At 39.4% G+C, this 11,051-nt stretch overlaps 1 long non-coding RNA gene across 1 annotated transcript; it reads right to left on the reverse strand.

Annotated features, from left to right (window-relative positions):
• Nucleotides 1–207: 207 nt before the first annotated feature.
• LOC139728399 (uncharacterized) lies at nucleotides 208–10,461 on the reverse strand. Its single transcript, XR_011710805.1, has 3 exons — nucleotides 10,328–10,461; nucleotides 2,257–2,494; nucleotides 208–383 (listed from the first exon to the last, which is right to left on the reverse strand). It is a non-coding gene; the product is annotated as an uncharacterized lncRNA (long non-coding RNA).
• Nucleotides 10,462–11,051: the final 590 nt, after the last annotated feature.

The following is an 11,051-nucleotide window of genomic DNA, read 5'->3' on the forward strand; positions in this document are numbered from 1 at the left end:
ATAACTTCAGCATGACAAACCATAAATATAAATATTGTATAAACATATCCTAAAACAGTATTACACATTTTAGATATCATGGAGACTTGTTGGTAGCCCTAGGCCCTGTTTTATGAAGAGATATAATCGATTATATAGTTGATTTCTATGGTATGGCAGCCTGTGTGGTAAGGAAATTGATAATCGATTACATCTCTTGATAAAACAGGACCCTGGTAACTTTGCTACCACTGCATGTGGACCTTTACAAAGCCTTACCTGGGATTCGTTGTGCATAGACAACGCAAGATGGGAATGGTCTATGTCGGGTCCAGCCATACCATGTGATGTGCTGTCACTTTGCCGCACTCGATGTCAGGTACAGCAGAGTTGCCCCTGCACATCTGGTAAGAGACAACCAAATAACAAAGAATAATATACCTTGTGTTGCATAGCAATTTGCTATGCATTTTGGATATGACTGCCATTATATATTGTCATTTGTGTAGCAATTTCTTCAAATAGAATTGTATGTGATACCATGTTTTGAGCTTCCCTTAATGTGCCTCTCAAGTACGGTATATGTAAATTTATTTTTATGCTGTATACTTTTCCATTCATGTATAGACTGTATGTGAAATCGGAATTTTTCACCACAATGTCCCAAGCATGCATGCATACAATACTGAAAACATGATGGTAAACCGTAAGCGGCGACCGGCTCACACCAGCTGCAACATCTATCATGCATTCAGCATAACAATAGTACCCATACAGGGGCGTATCCAGGAATTCCGTAAAGGGGGGAGGGGGGCACCTTTACAAAATTAAAGGGGGTGCAAACCCCCCCCCCCATTTTTTTCTTTTCATATCCTTTGTTTCGACACAAAATAAAGGGGCGCCCGATGCGCCCCCACCTGGATCCGCCACTGATATAATTATGCAAATGATCAGGAATATTCTGCAAATATTGGAAAGACCTGTGCAAACTTACAATTTTTTCTAATACACATAGTATGCAGGATGGCTATACTGAAACAAATCCCTTGAAACATTTAGATGTCCACAAAGCCAATTGGAAGAAGATCACACATTGAATCTCTGCAATTCCCCTCCCTGCAATTTATTTGTGGGGTCGTGTAAACACTCCACTGTACATGTATCTGTAATACCAGTACTGTCCTGTGGGGTGGGGTGGGTGCCTATAACAGGCTCTGGCTGAGTTAAAATGCACAATATACATGTGTGTGTAAGTATAAGCATGAGTATGTCTTTAAAAACATACCCAATCAGTTGTGCCAGGTGTTTGCTGCATCTATCATAGCAAAGCTCAAAGATGTTTCATCATCCTTTACAAGGAACACTGTTTCGAACAACTGCCTCCAAGCACATACACTGTGTATATACACTCATAAAAATAGTGGGTGGTACAATGTACAACCACACACAAGAAGGGTACAGTGTAGATTTAAAAAAAAAAGAAATGCCCAGGAACCGTAAATGTAACTTCTGACCACTTGTGCTAATAAACTCTGCAACATGTGTTCAAAAGTTTCCCCAGTAGTGATAACACCACCATAAGAGAGGTAGAGGTGAAACAAAGTGTCCTAATTTTTATTTCTTGAAATGGAGTAATGGATACTTTTGGTGCAGTCAAGTCAATGCGAAGGGCAACAGGTACAGGATAATGAAATACCGATACAATCCATACATATTAAATGTCATGCACAGGATACAGGAAACAAATGATTGACTGCCCAGTACTGTTGACATTGACAGATTTCATTCTCAATTGAGAGCATGATCTGGTGTGTCCAAGAAATTGTGAACTGCGAGGACAAAAAACAGCAACAACAACTGCAAAATGGCAAACAAAACACACTCAATAACAGCTGTAGAGGCTGGACCAAATGCGTAATAGCGTGTCAGTAAGTTTTGTACTGGGACTTAAACACAGAAATGACAACATCTAACAACATGACAGATTTCCTAACTCTTCTACCACTCCTATGTAGCAAATCATAGAACCTTTTTCCAACCACTTTAATACTTCTGCAAGGTACTATCAAGCACAAAAATACCATTAATTTTCCACTGACTACTTTATATTTCATTACCACTACAAATCACAAAGAAAATTCCCCCCCCCTTCCCTCCGTATCTCTTTCCATCTCCTTCTCTGTATGTAGTTGTATGTCTCTCTCTTGTGCACTTCTCTCCTCTTACAGGAATAATTCTTGATCATGAGAGGGTACAAAGGGTAAAAATGGCCCTTACCTGAGAGCAAGTACGACAATGACAAAGGGACTCGCAGTGATGGTTAAGAGCCATTTCTCCTCCTCTGAGCTGATGTGCCCGAGACTGAGTTCTTGAAATCTGCAGCGGCGAGCGAGAGGTAGATGTAGGCCAGGTTATTGTTGGCCAGGCACGCTGGGTTCGGAGGTAGTTTGGGGTCATCCTGAGGTCACAGGGGTAGGTTTACTGAGTCAGGTCTGGGGTGCAGGTGTCTGGAGCTCTGGGAATATGAAAAGTAGGAGAAGGTTCCATTTGGAAGATCTTCATCATCTTCTACAGTCACTCCAATTAGCATTTCAGTAATCATTATTTCTCATAATCATTATCATTACATTTCAGCAGTACTGCATTCAAACCACATCCAAGGATTCAATGAGGATAATGATTTTGAGCTGTCACCAGCAACGACAACTATGGGTACACAGCACGTTAACAGCAATTTAAAAAAAAAAAATGTGATTGCTGTGATAATGATATATAGGCCAACCCACAACAAAAGGTGCCAGTTTCCATGAACTGTGCTACAAATTCTTACAATGTTCCGGAGAACTTTTTAGATCCTTTAAGTGGGGACTGCACTCAACAATCGATGGCGCACTTGACGGGCACAATGTCCACCCAGTATTCCCTTTCAACCACTCCCTGTACGATACATTAACCACTCAGTGCAGAGTTGGAACAGTTGCACATTAACCACTTATGTTACACCCTACAGAAATCTGAATGTGTAACTTGCCAGCCTGGTGCTCAACAAATTAGAACAAATGGTAGCTAAAAAGTAAACACTAAAAATATATTAAAGTTTTTGTCAGTCTCTCATGGAATACTATTATATGAAATGGGAAAGCTAAAACTTCTTCTTCCCGGGGTAAAACAAAGCTAAAAACAAAACAAAGGAAAAGAAAAAAAAGAAGAAAAAGAAAAACAAGGAAAAAGCATGTCTATCAAATAGAAGCAGTTGGCAGATATATCAAATGTATTATACACAGCATTAATTCAAGAAAAATTGCCATGATGTAGGGGCAACTCCTAAGCGATTCATCCTGTGCACAGCTCTGATCGTTTATCCATTTACATTCCTGATGACAGGAGCATAGAAACTGCATAAGTTGCTTATTGTGCCACATGGCAATGTCAAATGAGACACAAAGTCATGGGGTTACACCTAAAACATTCTGTTATGTGTATCCTGCATACAAACAAAAGATCACATAGCATGGGTTGCCCACATTTGAGGTGGATTACAAAATGCATGTTATTGATATACGGGTGTACAATGTTATCCTATATATGTATGGATCTTCATCATTCATCAAGCAATATAATCACTGCACAACACTGTGTGTGCCATTATATTCCATTCATAGACTGATTCCAGCTGAATAAATAAACACAGGTGTATTTGTTGACCTAACCACACACAAACAAAAACACATGATAACACTGCTGCTGCTAAGCAGATTGAGCAATAACTGAAACCTTTCTTTTTGAACAGCTTTCATAAGCTGAGTTCATCGCACGTTCAACATTACAATTTCGTCAAAGCTTGTCTTGCCCTTCAAAATCTGTTCAAGATTTAGAGCACATGACAGGTACTGTGGTACACACAGTATGTACCGGTAGTTAGTGAAATGAAACAAAGTAGTCAGAAGTTCAGTCATGTAGTAGCAAATAATCAATGTTGGTGAAGGTGATGGGACAAACTATCACTTCCGAGGTGATCTGGATGTAGCTATCTTTCCGAAGTGCAGCTGAGGAAAGACAGCGTACACATTCAGATCGCCGAGGAAGTGATAGTTTGTCTCATTGCCTGAAACTAAAAGTTGATTATTTACTTTATATTCCACATCTAGGGTCCTAGAAATTCCCATTTTATTCCACATCTGAAACCGTTTTAGCTGTCTTTAGGTATCCTTAGGGCTTAGGCTACGTGTGCGCGTAGATGACAAAACAATGGATTTGCTGCGCGCACCGCGCGACACTGAAGTGAAAGTGCGTTGCACTGTGCACTATCAAGTGACCTAGTTAAATGATAGTCCACAGTGCAACGCACTTTTATTTCGCGCGTACTCATCTCGCGTTAAGACTGTATGGACTGCCAGAGATCAGCAAAACAAACAGCTGTCTTTATAGATGACAAAACAATGAATTTGCTGCGCGCACCACACGACACTGAAGGGAAAGTGCGTTGCACTGCGTACTATCAAGTGACCTAGTTCTTCTCAGGTGACGTGATCAGCTCTTGACCAATCCTATAGCAAGATTCTTAGTATGTGGAATACAACATTCAATATTTATAAGTGAAAGCTTCTGTGTGTGTGTGTGTTTATACTGTGTGTATGCTACTGCAGGCAATGACAATGGCAATGCCCTGGCCACTATTATGGGTTTGTGCCTACCACTCCTTCCTGCTATTGTTATCGAAGCCTAGTGTGTGGTTCAGTAGGCTGAACTACGGTATGTGTGTACCTGTATCCAGGCCAGTGGGCATGCTCGAATAATAGGGTTTATGGTAATAAGTGTACAGTTATATACCTGCATTCTCAACCATGGATATTTGAGAAGAGAAAAGATGGGATATACAATATTAACATTCCTGTGGGGGAAAAAAGGAGAGAGTAAATAAATGCAAGTTGTATACTACAGGAGTGACTGGTGGCACACATACAATGTACAGGTAGTATGCAGATTTGATGCAAAGTTACATTTTATAATATGACAATGCTTTTCTATTGTAAACATTTTAAGTAAACACCCAAACCATGATAATGTAGACCTCCTGTCATATAACTGTTATTTCAGATGTAAAAGCAAAAACAAACACCCATGTCATTGTCATAACAAGTCTGTGTGTTTATGAGCTGAATGGATGGTTGTCATATCCCAGACCCTGTTTCACAGCTCTCTGCTTTCTTTCCCACACTGGTTGGAGGTTACAATACAATCATGACAGCTACACTGTATATAGGCCAACATGTGGGAAACAACTGAACTGCTCGCAGCTATTTGGTCCCTGCACAGCTGATTTCTAGTAGGCTCTGTAATCATTGCAATTTTCAACTGCAGCAAAAAAAAAAGATCTAATGAAACAATGCCCTTGTTTTTACTACAATTCATAAATCAGATTTACATGTATACTACAGCATGTAAACACTGCTGCCAAATATTGATGCCTTGTAAGAATAAATGTAAATGATAGCTACAACTAATATTAATTTGCATTACAGGATACTTGCATGAGACATTTCAATGACTTTGAGCTTGATCATTGAGTCTGGTCTGTTCACGCAGACTAAGTGCCTACGTTGTCCATAATGTCCAGATCCTATTTCTCCCTCCTGCAAAATGGTTTGGTCCAAAGTAGCTCTGGCAGATTCGACCTTTGTCCTACATCTACACTGCATAGCCAGGGCCTAGCCTGCATGCTATAGCTAAGCCTTGATGTATGATTCAGCACCACCTCCTAATCTACATAATGGGGTTCGAAGCAAGTTCAATTCAATGCCTCCTGCATTTACAAGCACAATTCCTGGTCACAATTTAAAGCCACACGTTAAATGCACCTTCAATTCTTACTCTGAAAAGGGAAAAAATGGAAGGGAATGCAACCGCTTGTTGAAACCATGATAAATAATAGAAGTCATAATGCAAATAATTTATGTACTTCTATATGATTCACCTAATGTATTCATTTATGAGATTTATTTCCTTTTTCACTCTTTCCTTTGTTTGTTTTTTTTCTGAGTCAATTTAAATGGGCATTCAGTATTGCTATTCCTCGACTGCACATCACTTAAAACTCTCTTTGGAATACTGGACTGAAGGATGCACAGAAAATCTTGAGAAACCCAGGATATCGTGTTAAGGGGATGAATCATTAACAAGATTACTGCGCAAACTAAACACTGCGGATGTTACTCAGACTTGTCATTGCCACCAAGCTGTCTTCCCAGGGGTCTTTGCAGAGTTTATCTACTACAACCTGTATCTGCTTTGCTTTACCTGGCTGTCATGAAGAAGATAAACTTCTAGAACAAGAAGGGGGAGGAGAGGGTACAGGGACATCCACATATTCAACTGAAACTTGAAGATTATACTATACATTGAACATTTCATAATGTAGGAATTACTTTTAAAAATTGATAAAAATCTGCTAAGATATTGTAAAGGTATAGTAAAAGTGGAAATATGCGCGCATTTCGCACAACCAGAAACTAGCACAAAAAATAAAAGCATGCCATTACTTTTGCTTGCCATGATATGTTTCAGTAGTTGATGTCTTGATTCCACGGAATTAAAAACACGCGAAACTCTTCTAACCTGGCCAAGCTCCAAAAATAAGTTGCGCGAAAAATATCCACTTTTACTGTAGTTGAAAACACTTTCACAACATACAGCTCTGATTTACACTTTCGCACATTTCTTGACAGGATTAACTTTATGTTTTATACGTCTATCATTAGGTGAAAGCTCATACTATTTCATTTCATGAATAAACAGGCAAAATATATGTATACGTGACATAATGTTAGAACTCAAAATTACTTAGAAGGATGGCGGCATCAAAATCTAATCATTAAAGGCACAAATGCACCTGCGGAATTCTTTTGTGCATCCCTGGAAAAATGACAACTATTTGAATAATTATAGCCAGTTGGTAATCCAGCTCTTGAACATCCTCGAGGTGATCAATATACGTGTAATAGTGTAAATAAAACTATGTGTAATGGTGTAAATAAAAACGAATATTCATACAGTATGTCCCCCCAAAAAAATTACAATCAGATTTTCACGTTGATAAGTACCAATATGATCAAACTGTCTAAATGCTACTTCAGGGTCATAACATATAACATCTTAGCTATATTTTGCAGAAAACCCCATTCAATTTGGTCAAGTGGTCACAGAGAAATGTGGATTGTTGTAAATCATATCATGGGTCTAATTCTTCCACATTTAGCACTTGGATGCTCTTGGAACTGCATAATGTGTGAACACAAAGGAAGGGATTCCTGACATGTTCTACAAAACTCCTAATTTCTCTTTGACCACTGAAGCAAATCGGATGGGGTTTTCTGTTAGATGTGGGTAATGAGTTATACACTAGTTTAATACCCTGAAATTGTATTCATATTGATTCACTATTTTTGAAGTTATCATTGCGGAGGGTCTCATTGTGATTTTGTTTTTGTTTTGTTTTGGTTTTGTTTTGTTTTTTTTGGGGGGAGGGCATACGGTACAACATAATCTTCAAGTACAAATTTTTGCAAAACAATATGTCAAATCAGTGCCTGGATATGCTCTGTCAAGCAAATTTTGACTTTTATTTCAGATCAATCTATGCGTATTATCGTACATACACTGTTGCAATGAAGGGCTGATATTCCCTTTTCAAATTATAGTAATGTATTGCAATGCATATTAATTGAAGCAGTTCATATGCTCAAATTCTTGTGGTTAATCACATCAGAAGTCAAGCTTCTACTGTTGCATTGTTCATATTTTATCCAAACAAATATTATATGTAGAGCTGTATGATATTTATTACAGGTGTGTACATATGATGGTAAATGCCTATCCAATGCGAATGATTCCAAAATTGTATACAAAATGAAGAGAATCTTTAAAAAAATGAATTAAAAGGTATAGGTTCAGAGACACCTGGAATCATAAGTAATCAGAACGACCCTTTGAATACAATTGAGCCATACACTACAGCATGACATTCTACTTGGCTTTCACTTCCGCAACACAAATTTGCTCACTTCGATAATTGCTCTTATTTTCTCCAAGGACTTTGGGAATAGGGCGAGGATTGTAATAGGGTTTCAGGTTTAGTTTGATGTGAGGATTACAATAAGGGTCAGCGTCACGTTCGTGGGTAAAATGTATGTTTGGTTTAGTGTGCAGATATTTCATGGGGCAGTTTTTCCCAGGAGCAAATGTCATGGATTGGAACCTTCACTCTTGTCAGCCACCTTTATGACATGTCTGCAATTTCTTTGACATACAGTATAGAGTTCTACTTGATTTGATCTACTCATTGGTCACTTTGGATTTCTCTATATAGACCAAAAGTTGCAGCAAGAGTTCCTCTGGGACGGCCACCCAAAACTAAATACTCCACCATTCACTTGTCGAATATGTGCATCCATGCTAAAAGCTAACAAGAGTAGGGAAGTGTAGCATTAAATTTGGGGTGGCTGTCCCCCCCCCCCCCCCCCAAAAAAAAAAAAAGAAAAGAAAAGAAAAGAAAAACTCTTTCTGAAGTCATACACTTTCATCATTTCATAATAATTACTGGGACCCCTTTGATCTGATAGCCGTATTTGTGTACATACAGTAGTAAAGTCTCAAGTTAGTACCTGATATACAATGTCAAATGACTCAAATCTACTTTATAATATGTACCATAATTATAGCAGACACACATCGTAATAATGATAACAAAAAAAATAACAGCTAATTTCTATACAGCTCATTTAAGACTTATAATGATTTTTTCAGTGTGCTTTTTCACTATCATTACACTGGTCAATGGAGATATTCACTATGGCCAACCAGCACCAACAGTGCTAACTATCCACTCCCTGCTGAGAAGTATTCCAGCCAATCGCCATTTCATAGGTGCATGTACATGCTGATCAACCAATAATGCACATTCTCATCCTACTGGGTAGCCATTTATAGTATACATCTGGGTAGAGACTAACCCTGGCGCAGGGCGCTGTAACTAGTGACAGCCCGACTTGGTACGTGATGGGGTCGCTGGTGCGGTTAGGTAGAGACTTACCGCAGCAGCGACCCCATACGGACAAATACGTACCACAGCGCCCCGCGACGGGGTTAGGTAGAGACTAGCAATGTGGACAAAGTGATTTGCCGAAGGCCAAATGTGTCGGGCTTAAACCCTAGCTCAAACCCATATCATACTAATATCTATGCTCTTGTGATTCAGAGGTGAATCTATACGACCACTGAACTGAAGAATCATGATTTAGGTTGCGTTTATCTAAAAATTTTCTGAGGCAGAATCACGATCCTATTCCAATGCGTTTGAGGCATTTTTAGGGGTTAAATTAGATAAACGCGACCGTGTTTTCAAACGTGTTTAGAAACGGCATTTTGAAATGCGTTTGAGACCATGATTGCTGTTCTGTGAGATAAACACAATGCCATTTTGAAACATATTTATATCTCAAGGTCAAATCCCAGCCGTTTCCGGTTGTGCTCTCTACCCATTATTTGTTTGTGACTAATGAGGCATGTTCGCTGGTACGCAGTTGACCTTAACTTCCCGGGTTGAACGGTGCAAAGTAGCTGCGCAGTGACATGACAGGACTTAAATCACGATTGTATGATGGTTAAATAAACACAGCAATCCCAGAATAGCCTCTCAAACCACGTTCACAGCCACCACTCCAAACGTTTTTGAAACACGATTCTCTCTCTTAGCTCAAGTTAGATAAACGCAGCCGATGACCACTCGAAAGTAGGTTCTGGAAAGAACTGAGTTACATGTATGTGAATGTGACATCACTTCATCAATTTTAGGTTTGACTGTCTAACCTTAAAACTACTAAAACTAAACATATAGTTCTAGACTAGTCAGATACACACCATGCACACAGTCCTGTTGCTGTACAAAATGCACAGCTTCTGGTTCTGCTCTGGTTGGGCTATGCACCAATGCAATGCCATGCCCATGCGGTTTCAAACAAACAGCAATGATGCTAACCACAGGATGCCTGCATAGATTTGCCGATTTAGAATTTTAATTGACGTAGAATTGAATTCTACGTCAATAAACAAAGGGCAATATTAAAAGTCTTTTAAAAGTCAGTATAGAGGTCTAGACCTATAACTTAAAGTAGAGTATAACTGTTATTAAATCAATCACTCAGGGCAAATCTTGGACTCTCCTTACCGGTATTTGGCATTTCAACACTCAACCGTTTACACGACGCTATGTTTTACTTTAGTTCTTTCTGTCACTACAATTAACAAACTTTTGATGAAATAAAGAAGACATGGTGCGATTTGTTCATCTCACCTGTGGTATAATATGGTGATTTCAGCATAATGACTGTACCATCTGTTCTGAGCTCACAGGCACGACGAATCTTTGCCGAATGCAACTTGTCCAACTGTCTATGACTGAGATGAGTTGCTACTTACTCTGTGTTGTTGGGCAGTAGAGTGCGGGGAACCGGCCGGTTGGTCGGTCGTGTCGGTGGTGTTCGTGTTCCCGTCGATCGCACACGCAGCAGAAACATCCGCATTGCACAGTGACAACACCGTGTGCAAAGATCTTGAGAGGCCAATAGGAGCTCGGGAATATTGCGCTCATCCCCGAGGAGGCAAAGAGTGCAGTGTGCACAAGTCCCTTTACTCGATCCGATGACGTCATCGACACACCCCCTCCTTACCCCGAAATTTCAACAACAGAGATTACGTAACTTGTGGACAAAACGTCAGCCCTCATTACTGGCACCCTGCTAACATCTCCCATCCAATGGTTCTTTTTTTCCGGCACATTTACTGAGCTGGCATTGTGATTGGCCGATAGTTGTTTTGTTGAGAATCCTATCTACCTGGAGTATTTCTTGGAATGTCAAGGGAGGTGATTCCTTTTACCATGGAATGTCATAGATTTAGGACAAGATATTCCGATATACTATAAGTACCATTATTTGGAACAAGTAAACAAGTCATGCTGTGAAACAATTGTTGTAAGCATGGTCTGTATGGTACAATGAAAAATCATAGAACTTAAA

This window comes from Diadema antillarum, unplaced genomic scaffold, assembly GCF_040938485.1.
Source record: "Diadema antillarum isolate AM-2024a unplaced genomic scaffold, OU_Dant_1.0 seq00000177_RagTag, whole genome shotgun sequence".
In the NCBI taxonomy this organism is placed as follows: domain Eukaryota; kingdom Metazoa; phylum Echinodermata; class Echinoidea; order Diadematoida; family Diadematidae; genus Diadema; species Diadema antillarum.